This window comes from Phaenicophaeus curvirostris, chromosome 3 (genome assembly GCF_032191515.1).
Source record: "Phaenicophaeus curvirostris isolate KB17595 chromosome 3, BPBGC_Pcur_1.0, whole genome shotgun sequence".
NCBI lineage: Eukaryota > Metazoa > Chordata > Aves > Cuculiformes > Cuculidae > Phaenicophaeus > Phaenicophaeus curvirostris.
The window spans coordinates 84,925,769-84,939,475 of NC_091394.1; positions in this window are offsets into that span (position 1 = coordinate 84,925,769).

The following is a 13,707-nucleotide window of genomic DNA, read 5'->3' on the forward strand; positions in this document are numbered from 1 at the left end:
AGTGCTGTTTTCATGTCCCTGAAACAGCAAAACCAGAAATATTTGCAAGCTGTTTTGACATTCTTGAACACTCCATTAAGCAACAATAAAAGAGGTTGTCATAGCTGCTGTGCCATAACGGAATGAATTTGTCTGTCTTCAAAATGGTAGTGGCATTTTGCTAGTCAGAACATTAGGAAAAAATGTTAAAATCAGAGCCATAAAAAAAAAAGACACAAAAGACAGTATAAATCATCTTTTGCTTTATCTTAGTTCAAGATTTATTCCCTTTTTCTTTCAATCTTTTAATTAATCTTTAAAAAAAGGCAGGGAAATACAATCTAAACCAACCAAGATTAGTCACATAACTAAAAGAAAATTATTTTAGCTATTATTTCTCTGTCTTCTGCAGCTTGTAAAGAGAAAGTTGGTAAAGCAAAGTTTGCTTCCAGTACTTTGCAACTGAGTTTACATTCCGTATATTACCTGCCCCCATTTTCAGACCCTACCAGAAGTACCTCACGTGCATTGGCCATCATGGTCTTAAATTGCAAGTAATTTGTGCCCCTCTTTTTTTACAGATTATGCTTATCTAGAGATTTAATGCTTTGAACTAGAATATAAGCATATAGCAGTGAGTGATTTTGATTAAATCATAGATGTAATGTTTTTTAGTACTAGATTTCTCACTGAAATTTGCTAAATGGTAAATTGTAATTAATAAAAATCTAACCCCAAGAACAAGATCACAGAATCACAGAATAACCAGGTTGGAAGAGACCCACCGGATCACCGAGTCCAACCGTTCCTACCAAACACTAAACCACCTCTGATAATAATAAGCGTGATATGGAAGTAACTAAAAATATTCATCCTTAGTATCCTTAATTATACATATTTTCAACACTAAGTTTCTTATTTCACTTATTTTTGTGATGATTTCTCTTATCTTAACTCTGTAATCAATGTGGAGTGAAATTGTTTTGCAGAAGTTATGCACTGAAGGTAACACACTTCCAGAAATAGGTTTCCCAGGAAAACAACATCTTCTCTTCATAATATTAATGCAATAACGTTAGAATAGTATCAGCAGTAGCACAGCTATAAGCATAGCTGTTGTTACAGGGTTGTCTGGCAGGCATAGCAGAAAAAGAGACAAGATTTATCTTTTGATTACCTCAGATGACAAGTTCTAATGCATTAAATATAAAACAACTGAGAAAATCCTATCTCAGAAATCAAGTTTGAGGTAATAATTTTTCAAAGTTACATATAATATGCAATTTATGCATGCTAAGAGTTGTACAAACACAGAAGTGTCCCTGCCTTGCTCCTTCCAGCTTGTGGATGGATCATAAGAAGCAGTGAGCAGAAACATCCTTTGAATGCAGTCAGTGTATTGCTGTGATTAGAATCCTCATAAATACACCCTCAAATGGGCATTGACTCTGCCATCTATCACAACACAGGGAATAGACAAGCCTAGCATGAAATTCTTCAAAAGAATGCACACTCTTTTTGCTTTCATCCAACACTGAACAAGATCTACAGCATTTATTGCATTCAGGATGAAGTTATTCAACAGGCAGTGTTAGGGACAAAATGGTGGAGAATGCAAAAGTTGAAAGCACTGATCAGTGCTCTGAGTGAGAGGCAGATGTAGTGATTGCAGGTATGACAACTGGAGGATTAGTACTTGGAGGCAGTGTCACATCCCCCTGAGAAAATGTCAACAAGTGCAAGATTTCCTAGGTTCATCTCATGTTTCTAATTATCCCTGCCACTTAGCAGAATATTTACAAATATCAGTTGTTTACACCTTGGTCACAACAATAAATATCCTCTTCCCAAATCTCTTTCTTTTCCTGGACTTTCACCGCTGTGTTGTTATAGATCCTCTCTCCTTTAGTCTTTCCCGCTTTGTGCATGAAAGGAATTAGAAAAATATGCAATAACCTCATATTTATTCTCTTTTGTTTTCTCTATATTTCTACATTCTATTTTCTATTTTATTTCTGCACTTAACATTCCACAACCATTTAAGAATTTATTGCAGTGAATGAGAAATTCTTTCTCTGGTTACAACTTAAAAAATACAATCAAGTAGTGAGAAAGGGAGTGTCTGAGCACAAGGAGGAAAAGGCTGAGGAGCTAAATGCCTGTTAGAGGTTGATTCTAAAGAACACCACTGACTGCAATTTCACAGATTTCCTCAGGCAATTTGTCCCAAAGCTTCACAATCTTTTCTGTTAAAAAGTTTATACCAATGCTAGCCAGAATCTTTCCTGCTGTGATTTAGGCTGATCATTTCTTGCCCTATTCACTAGAGATAATATAATACCTTAGTCTTTGGAACTAACTTTTACAGACTTGAAAGACTGTTAACCTACCTCCACACACAGTCTTGTTTGTCTTCTGTTAAAGATTCACAGATAAGTCATCCTATCCTCATACATCTTTGTTTCTAACCCTCTGACAAATCCTTGCTGGTCTGGACTTCCTCCAGTTATCCACACATTTCTTCAGAGGCAGTGCCCAACACTGGACACTTGCTGAACAGAGTACCAGGATTTTTATATTTTGGAGGCCCTTGTTTATAAATCTCAGAATGAGGTTTGCCTTCTTCCCAATTTCATGACACTTTTGGGTCATGTTCATTTTGAACCTTTGTTCCTTTTTGAAAGATCAGTCACCCAAACAACTCTTCCGATCCTGGATTAATGCAATTTGTATATCTTGGTGATTTACACCATTTTGATGATTTCTCTAATTTTTCACAATTTCTCTGAATCATTATCCTATCCTCCAGCTCACCTAAGTATTCTCTTCTTTATTTCAAATTTATTTTAGACTGAGGCCTTACTCAATACTGGATTATTTACCTGTCAATATTTTAAATTATAGAAGATGCAGAAAACACGTGAATCTTCTTGGTATCATCTTTTGCTAGTTCTCGTTCTCTCTAATGAGGAGCAAACCAGAAATGTCATTGCTTTTCCTGTTAGTGTATACATTAATGTATAATATAAAATTACTAACATGTAACATAACATTAATAATACTGGCTTCTACAGGTACGTCAATCAAAACAGGAAGGTTAAAGAGAACGTACCCCCACTGATGATTGGGAATGGTGACCTCGTATCAAGAGACAAGGAGAAGGCTAAGGTACTTTTTTGCCTCAGTCTTCACTGATAATCACTGTCCTCATCCCTCCTGGGTCATGGGACAACAAGATGGTGACCAGGGGGTAAACCCCCTCCCACTTTAGAGGAGGATCAGGTTTGTGACCACCTGAGGAACTTGAACATTCATAAGTCTATAGGACCTGGTGAGATGCATCCCACAGTCCTGAGGGAATTGGCAGATGTGCTTGCCAAGCCACTTTCCATGATATTTGAAAAGTCATGGCAATCAGGAGAAGTCCCTGGGGACTGGAAGAAGGGTAATGTTGTGCCCATTTTTGAAAAGTGTAGAAAAGATGACCCTGGGAACTATTGACCTGTCATCCTCACCTCTGAATATCATGGAACAGATCTTCCTAGAAGCTGTGCTAAAGCACATGGAGGACATGGAGGTGATTTGAGACAGCCAGCATAGCTTCACCAGGGGCAAATCCTGTATGACTAACTTAGTGGCTTTTTATGATGGGGTAACGGCAGCAGTGGACAGGGGTAAACCAATAGATGTGATCTATCTGGACTTCCGTAAAGACTTTGACATGGTCCCCTACAACATCCTCTTATCTAAATTGGAGAGATATAGATTTGGTGGGTGGACAGTTCAGTGGATAAGAAACTGGTTGGATGGTCATATTCAGAGAGTAGTGCTCAATAGCTCAAAGTCCAGATGGAGATCCGTGACTAGTGGTGTCCCTCACAGGTCCATACTGGGACCAGTGCTATTTAACATCTTCATCAATAACATTGACAGCAAGATTGAGTGAACACTCAGCAAGTTCGTAGATGGCACCAAGCTGAGTGGTGTAGTTGCCACAGTGGAAGGACGGGATGTCATCCTGGAGAGGCTGGAGAAGTGGGCCTGTGAGAACATCATGAGGTTCAACAAGGCCAAGTGCAAGTTCCTACACCTGGGTCAGGGCAATCCCCAATTACAGTACAGGATGGGAGATGATGTGATTGACAGCTGCCCTGCAGAGAAGGACTTGGGGGTGCTGTTTGATGAGAAGCTTGACAGGAGCCGGCAATGCGTGCTGGCAGTCCAGAAGGCCAACTGTATCCTGGGCTGTGTCAAAAGAAGCATGGCCAGCAGGTTGACAGAGGTGATTCTGCCCCTCTATTCCTCTCTTGTGAGACCTTATATGGAGTACTGTGTCCAGTTCTGGAATCCTCAACATAAGAAGGATACGGAACTGTTGGAATGGGTCCAGAGGAGGGGTACAAAGATGATCAGAGGGCTGGAGCACCTTTCATACGAGGACAGGCTGAGAGAGTTGGGGTTGTTCAGCCTGGAGAAGAGAAGGCTCTGAGGAGATCTTCTAGTGACCTTCCAGTACCTGAAAGACACTTACAGGAAAGCTGGAGAGGGACTATCCAAAAAGGCTTGTGGTGATAGGATGAGGGGGAACGAGTATACACTGGAGAGGGGCAGATTTAGGCTAGACAGAAGGAGGAATTTCTTCACTATAAGAGTGGTGAGGCACTGGCACAGGTTGTCCAGGGAAGCTGTGTCTGCCCCCTCCCTGGAGGTGTTCAAGGCCAGGCTGGATGGGGCCTTGGGCAGCCTGATCTACTGGGAGGTATCTCTGCCCATGGTAAGGAGGTTGGAACTGGATGATCTTTAAGGTCCCTTCCAATGCTATCTATTCTATGATTCTATTATTCTAACTTAGAAGAAAACATCTTCTTGTTACTCTGCTACCACTGGCCAAATATACTGGGGTTTGCTCTTAGGCTAGTGGTGTTAATTTTTATCCAATCATAGTTCCCATTTCATAGCATCATAGAATAGTTTGGGTTGGAAAGGATCTTTAAAGGTCATGGAGTTCAACCCCTTTGTGCTTTCTCCCAGAGTTAGATGACAGTGATGAGCTGAACGTACAACCAGAGTTGCTTTAAATTTTTTACTGTTTCTTCACTTCTTTCTTCACTTTTTCAGGGTTTATACTTATGCCTTTAGAGCATTTTCTTTGAAGACCTGTTGTACCTCCTTAATTCTATTTATATCTTTAGGAAATCTTACCTACAAATCCTGAGTTTATTGATTCCGGCTCTTAGGGAGCCTCTCCTTTTTCTAGGAACAGGAACTCACCACAATGAGAGGTTCCTGGCCATGGTTGTTGCCTTTCTCTTTCCTGTTCATAGCCAGTTCCTCCCATTTTGATCAGAATCAAAACCAGAAGAGCATATCCTATGGAGTATTTCATTCCCTTCCGTCAAGAGAACCTACTTTTTTTAAAGCATTTGCTAGTTGTTGATATCTTAATGTCAAAATTCTGCTCTTTTCTATAGAACCACTAGTGGGAATGCCTAGTCTAGTTAATTATCCACTCCTTTTGAATGCAGTAAAATGCCAGACAACAGACATAATAGTAAAAGGTTATGTTCCGATACAGACATAATTGTATAAGCACTCTATTTATACTCTAATGTTCAGGAATGCTTCCTCATTCTTAATTTTTTAAACAACTGCATTAAAACAATAATATCTGTTTTATCTGGGTATCATGATCTTTCTAATCAAATTTTCCTGTCAAGCTTTGATATCTCCTTTCAAATTCTTTTAAGGGATCAGCTTTAACAAAGCGGAGCCTATTTTCATTTCTTTCAATCCTTTGCCAAAAGTGGTGCCTCCACTGCTTTTACACCAAGTTAATTTGTAAAGAAAAAACCCTAGGATAAACAAAGTAAAGACTTGATATGAAAAATTCTACAGGAAATAAACATATTAAAAACCCCCAATCTCTAAACAGGCTGCCATAAGCAAATGCTCAACTTTTAACAGCAACATCCCAAAAGTGAAGACTGTGCCTTCAGCCTTACCTAACTACATCATCTTCATCTTCAGTGGCTTCCAATTTCTCAGTTTCATTGGGTTCTAGCTCTTCCTCTTCCCCCTTCACTAAAATGGGTTTGTCAGTGCTGGGGCCAGACTGGTGAAGAAGCGAAAGAGCACAATCAATAGAGAGGTCACCTCAGAGGCTAGACAGATAGGAGAAGTAGAAAAGGTATTTTTGGTCTCTATCCCTGAAAGAAGAGTTAGTATTAACCTCATAGTCTTTGTCTAAGTTGCAGGTCAGGTGAATACCTGACCAGGTAGATCATGTCTCCTGACATTCAAGCCAAGGGGTTTTCTGCAGCACAATAAGTTTCTACCCCAGAAGCCTAGATCTTCTCCCAGTAGAAACAAAAGAAAAGGGGAGAAAAAAGTGTCATTCATACATGTAGTCAAGCCATGGCTCAGATGTGCACAAATATCAAAGCAGGTGAGTAGCACCATCAAAACCCACAGTCTAAGTCTGGCAAAGAGGGAAGCACATTGCCCTTTTCCTATTAGTGCATTGACTTATTTTGTATTCTTGTCCTCTTTATCAAACAGGTCTCTCTAAACCTGTTCCACCTACAAAGAAACCAGTAACCCTACACTGCCTTCTTTCTGCTATCCACATAATATAGCTTGAGATTGAAAGATCCCTCAAATTCCTCACTGAGATAGTAAGCTGAGATAGGAAGAAGGATCTTCACAAACTGGTTTTCCATTAACACAGAGGTTAATCAATCTAGTACAGTTTGAGCCACCAGAAAGTCTTTTTTTGAAGTGATAGAAGTAACTTGAAGGAAAGTTAGACAAATGCAGGTGTCAAAATAGTTTTAAGTACAAGTTGCAAGGGACTTCCTGAAAGGTGTTATTTAGCAGAAAAAGAGCCAGGACTTCATCGTTGCCTTTCTTTGTTTTTTATGGTCCTATTCTAAAGTTTTCCATAAAAATACTATAATCCAGTTCTTCATGCCTAAGGAAGGGTTTTACATCTGCACCGTCTGACTTCCAGGCCTTTTAAATATTTTGGCAATTGGAGCCATCATTACAGATTGGAAGTCTGTTGAATAGATACCTTAGAGACTTTTGGCTTTACTTTGCATTCTTACAGACAGTAGCCATTCTGCAGAAGAAAAGGGAAAGAAAATAAAAATAACTTTACTGTCCTGCTGAGAATCACTTTACCTATTTTTCCCCTGACCAGGCACTTTATTGGAAAAGCATTGCAATGGATACCTGGACCCCAATGATATCTCTTAGGCAGCAAATGGATTCTGGAATTTTCTTGTCAAAGTCTTGCTTTTTTAAATTTTGCCATCTTCTGATATTACCATTATACAACAGCCCCTTGCTCTGAACAATTGGACACCCAATGGTCCATGAAGACCTTCTCATTGGATTGAGTTAATTCTGCTGGGGAAAACAGGAAGTTGGTGTCAGGTTTCTATGCAAGCTCCAATAGATTGAAAAGAGGGTTGATACAGGGATCAACTACTTGTAGCTCCAGGCCTATCCTGGGGAGGTCTGTGCAAGCCTGTAAGCGATGGTGTGATATATCTCTATATCACTACCACCTCCATAGGGAAAAGAGTAACTCTGCTTTCTTACACGAAGTTGCTGCATAGCTTTCCTCTAGAACCACTATCTACTGTTATTTGTCTTCATGCTCCACCTGATTTGCTATCAGATATTACCCTTGGATATTTCTCAGCATTACTATTTGCCCCCTTTCCTTCACTGATAGCAAACTGCTTTCTCCTACAGCAGACACTCTTGAAGTTTTGGAAGGCCGCCAGTTGGGACTTCAGCTCCCTATTTTATAATGACTAATCTGAAAAGCAATAGAGTGCAGCAACTTTAAAAGGACTTTCTGTGGTCCACAGAAGAGTGGAGAAACGTCCATTTTCTTAAGCCTTGATATGGGACTATCCTCAGGAGGAAAAATATTTCCCACAAGTTGTGTAACTTTTTATTTGTAAGATTTTAACTGCTTTATATTGGTGAGTATCATCATCAGTATGAGAGATGGAGGAGCTCAGGGTGCCAAGATTTTAAGTGATTTCCGCAGGATCACAGGAAGTCTGGAAAAGTCAGGATTTTCCCCTCAGTCTAATAGTTTGGCTCCACACATATGCCTCCTACCTGCTGTTATTTAATACCATACAGAACAAGCCTACTCCAAATCCGTTGATCTTGATGGGCTTTTTTTCTATTAACATCAACAGGTATTGGATAAGACTCAGAGTGGAAGTGGAAACTGGACTGCTACAAAGCAGAAAAAGCAGAAAGTCAAAGAATTCAGGAAAGCAATTTTTTAATGAAATATGAAATGACTGAAATGTCTTAAGAAAGAAAACAGGAATAGAGAACATGAAATTAATCAAAGAATTACAAAATGACTGAATCCTGAGAAGTAAAAATACTGATGAAGATATTTCCAGACTTAATTACCTTAAAGCAGTTAATTAAGAAACATGGTTACAGGGTATGAATTGTACTCTCCATGGTTGGTGGGGAGAGAGGCTGATTTTTCCCCAGATCAGCAAATGTGCTGGGCTTGCCACCTGTCAGGTAAGGAAGAGCTTCAAAGCCTAATCTAGTCATTATTTGTAAATGCTTGGGGATGTGTTTGCTTTAATTCTACGACTTTTCTTTGGAAACCAGCTCAAGTTTTCCAAAATATGTAGAACTCTGTTTTGCTGACTTTTATATGGAAAACTCAGACTGCTGCATCTAAATATTTGGCATCTCCATCTCTTTCCCTCATCTAAACTTCAGTGGTTTGGCTCATACAGAAGCAAGTCAGCCAGCTGAGGGTCATACTCAATAGAGACCTGTGCTTGAGCTAAGTTTTCATGCTGACCACAGGAAGGACTTCCCAGCTGCACCCAAGTATTTGCACATAAGCAAAACAACTATGTTAATTCTCCTTGCTGCCCTTCTTTTTGTCATCCCTTAATTTTAACCTCCTTTTCCTTACTTTCCTCCTCCTCTAGGCTCAAGTATCTCATGCTTTTGTTTTCAGAAAAGCCTACCTCTCTCTTATACAGAGATCTCCCTGAGGGAGACCTCATTGCTCTCTATAACTACCTGAAAGGAGGTTGTAGAGAGGAGGGTGATGGCCTCTTCTCCCAAGTGATGGGGGACAGGACAAGAGGGAATGGCCTCAAGCTCCGCCAGGGGAGATTTAGGCTGGACATTAGGAAAAAAATCTTCACAGAAAGGGTCATTGGGCACTGGAACAGGCTGCCCAGGGAGGTGGTTGAGTCACCTTCCCTGGAGGTGTTTAAGGCACGGGTGGACGAGGCGCTGAGGGACATGGTTTAGTGTTTGATAGGAATGGTTGGACTCGATGATTCGGTGGGTCTCTTCCAATCTGGTTATTCTATGATTCTATGATTCTATGATAATGTGGGTGACCAAGCTGTTGAGCTCCACAGGCTGTGCTAATTCTGGATATATTGGCTGGAGCACTCACACTGAAATTTGGAACACAACCACTACTGACTTCATTGAGAGCAGTGTTAAATCCACGGGATAACTATATAGGATTTCCCTATCTAAAATTTTCCAGCAGCTTCAAAACTGAGAATGAGATTTGGATAACTAAAACATGCACAGTGAAATATAATAATACTTTATCCATTCTTCTACCATGAAACTCGTTCAATAGTACTCTGAGAAATATGTCTACTTGGGGAAAGTTAAAATCCAAAAAATAGAAAGAACAAAATAGGTTGTGAAAAATCTTGGTTAGTTTGGAAACTTAGAACATGAGGGTCTTAAAACCACTTGTCTCTAAAGCAGAGTACTCTGGGGCTTGGAAAATACAGGGAAATGTAGAAATTCATATAATTAAAAAGAAAAATCTTTCCCTCAATAACTGCATACTACAGAAGCAATTTCAAGCATAATGTATTTGTATTTTTGCTGTTGAGACTGTTAAACACTGGCAGTTGTTACAAAACAGGATACTTTAAAGCTAGTTCAATTTTAAGTCAATACTGCTGATCCAGGATCCCAGTACTTGAAAAGCAGGTTCTTTAATTTCACAGAAAGATTTTCTCTTGTATAAAATCAAACACCAGCATTTTAAAAAGCTAACAAAATATTTAGGCCAATGCATGCTTTATGTGAGAAAAAAAGCATATTTTTACTTGGAACAAAAACCCACAATGTTTTTGGGCTCTACTCAATGCAGAATCAAAACCTGAGCTGACAGAATAGAATTAAGACATTGATCACATAATTGCATATTATCATACAAAAATTCCCTCAATAAAAGAATATTTATGGGAAATCCCATCTCTTGTCCCTGGAATTTCCAGGTAGCTGGGCAGCCAGGGCACTACTACCTCTGGGGCAGTGAAAATCCTCAGGCAGATTTAGTTTTGAATCATTACATAGGTTTAAAAAAAGCCACACAACATCAGGGTCCTAACCTGTTCTGCTAGATGTGGGGAGATGGAGACAAGCTACCAAAGTTTCTGCCCTAAAACCTAGCTCAAATTTACCAAGGTCAAGCAAAACGATAAATTACCTAAGGTACATGAGATATAAAGGTACCCTTTGAAGTACATTTGTGACACCTATCTCACTCTAAGGAGGGCTTTTATTCAATAAATTATATGAACCTTACACACAGGCCTTGTATTGCATTAAGTAGGACCAGGATTCTATGTCTTCCAATATTTCTCTTTGTTTCGAATGCAAATTACCCTTGTTTCAGTGAGGGAAAAAGGCATCTTTTCAGTATAGTGAACTTCTGAAATCTAGACAAGTATTTCCAAGCTTTGCCTTTAATGCTTCCTTCCCTGACTTTTATCTCCTCTATTTGTTTCTTTAACACATCTAAAGCTTGCTTTCTAGGTACTAAAGACTAAAGAAAGTCAAGAAGGACTATAATCAGCAACATCTGCTAGCGAGAAAAATCTCCTCAAGGAGTTATAGCAGGTTAACACTTCAGCTAGTGAGTTGCTTATATAAAGCTCGTGGACCTCTGAAGCCTAGCGGACCTTGTCAACTTTCCACCCACATGACAGTACAGAAACATCTGCATGGAATACCTTTGAGCTATGAAAATGCAGTCATGTACTTCCTTTGTTCTGTACATCACAGAAAGCTGAGCTGAAGTGTGAAACAAATTAAGCCACTGATTTTGAACCACTCTGGAGAGCTGCTTTTCACTCCTGCAAGACGAACTCCTTATTGGTTGATGATGAAATGTTTCTCCATCAATATTTAACATGTTTTAATAACTTGGCTTTAAAGATTTTAATACTTTGTATTTTAATATTTTATATTAAAAGACAAGTATATACAGAGAGTCCACAAAAGAAGTTTTTTCCCCTTCGTTTATTGTATGTAAAAGTAATAATCTGAATGTTCTTCAATAACCAGTGTATCAGAGAGAGCACAGAGTTTTCACTGCTACTCAGCCCATATACTTAGCTCCTCCAACTGCCTCTGTCTCCTTTGACCTCTGGTCTCTGTTCTGATACTTCTTAGCTATGATATCATTTATTTTAATGGTATCTGTGATGTGGTTAGTTGTTCCATAGATGCTGAAACAGAGGTTTGTCTAAAGTGCAAAATATTTTCCTTCATGATCATTATAATCAGCTGAGCAAGACCATCAGACATGACCAAAATTAGTTTTTAATTACATCTGCTCATCACACAGAAAACAGTTAATGCTTCTGGTTTTCTGTTAAACATTAACAGCATTATGACCACACATTTTTCTCCCAAACTGCTGCTCCATTAAGCTTTTTACAAGGGATCTGTAATTGCCAGTAGAATCCTTATTTACTAGAGAAGATACTTTAGTTATTGACTTGTTAATTTTAAAATGTAAACTTTACATAATCTAGGCTACTAATTTTTATACAATCTGTCACTACCCTTCCACTTATTCACTGGAACGAGTGTCCTCTCTTCAGTAAAAGTGTACAGCCCAGTTTGACCTTTTTTGACAACAAGTTTTTGAGAAAAGTATCATCTTCTTAAAATGCTGTGAGTTTATTTCTGTTCACAAGAAAACATTTTATTTCGTCTTTAAACTAAAAATTGTCCCTTTTATGTGTATACTACGTGTCCTGAATTACTTTAATAGGTGATGTAATGAAGTCAATGAAACAAGAATACTTGAAGTCAGAAAAACTGAATCAGAGTAGAAAAGCAAGAAATGATATTATACAGGGAAGAGGGCATTTGTCAAAAAGAGGAAAAAAAATAGGTCATCTGCACAGCAAAGAATTCACATTTGTCTAAAACAAGATGATACTGCTGAAACAATGTTTAGGTGAACGATATTTGTATGAGGCAGTACACACATTTTTTATCTTATGCTGTGAAACCTGGAGTGACGAATACATCAGTTTAAGAATGTCTTGCAGAAAAATTTTTAGCATGATCATAGGTACTATAACTTCTGCTTTCAATTTCCACTAACATCCATACATCCCTATGATGTGATAATTTCATTTAGGTTCAAAGCTATCATGGAGTGTGCCTTTTCCTATATCTGTATTGTGCCTACCACACAGTACTACAGAAAGCTACAACAATATCTATTAATAATAATACAATATAGTTATTAATTAATAATCATCGTATGTACCCTGTCATTGAATTACTTCTGCCAAGCACAGAATTTTAGGATTTGCCTTACTCAACTTTCCAAGATCCTAGAATTAGCCTCCAGTTTTGTCATGACTATTTTTGGAGCTAAGGTTTGAATGCCATTACAGCTGATTAAAAAGTTGCATTATATTTTTTGTTAAATATATGTCTCTCGTTTTCTGCCTATTATTACTGTAACTTCTCTTTCCTTTTCTCCTGGTTTGTCCCTGACCTCCTTTTATTTCTGTTTCCATTTTATAAAAGTTTTCCTCTCTCCTTGGCAAGAGAAAAAACTTGCAGCCGAAAAATTTTTCATCATCCTTTTGGTGCTTCCCAGCTACACAAGCTGGAGTGGTGTATCCCATGAGGTTGAGTCCTGCCCAGGAGTGGAGTTCCCCTTTCCTATGGGGCAGAACTACTTTTCTCCCAGAATTACCTGCAACCCTACTAAATCTCTTCTCTGAAGAGAAGACAGAAGAGCAATCCCAAATTTAACCCACAGACTTCTGGATCTTCTGTTCCTTCCTCAAACTGGGTAACGTTTACAGAGGCCCTGCTAACCTCAGTGCACACTTGCATTGAGTTTATTTTGAATTTAGAAACATATGTATTGGCAAGCACACATGTCCAAGAAAAAAACATGTGGGAAAAAAAGGTTATTTGAATTCATGTCCAGCTTCCATTTCCACAAAAGGGAAAACAGAAGGAGTCTGGAATCTTTTAGAAGGACAAAAGAAAGGAAAATGGGAAAAAGGAATGAACTGTCTTAAAGCACTCTCTAAAAACAAGCCCATGAATTTGATTTAGAAAAAACAGCATGCTGGTCTTAATAGACTTTTTCTGCTCTATGGATTTCAATAGGAAAACCTGGATAGTATCTAGAGAAACACAGAAAAAAAATCTGAAAGGATCATTTACAAGTAATATTGAAAGTATTAAATTATTTGAGCTTGGATAAACAATGACACAACAGCATTTTAAGTGCACAAGTATTTTTAAACTTTATTTTTAAATGCTGTTTTTACAATGAGGCAGCTTATAAGTGAAATGAATATGTGGACCACTCCTTTTAATACAGTATCTCCCTGGCAACCAGACAAGCGAAAA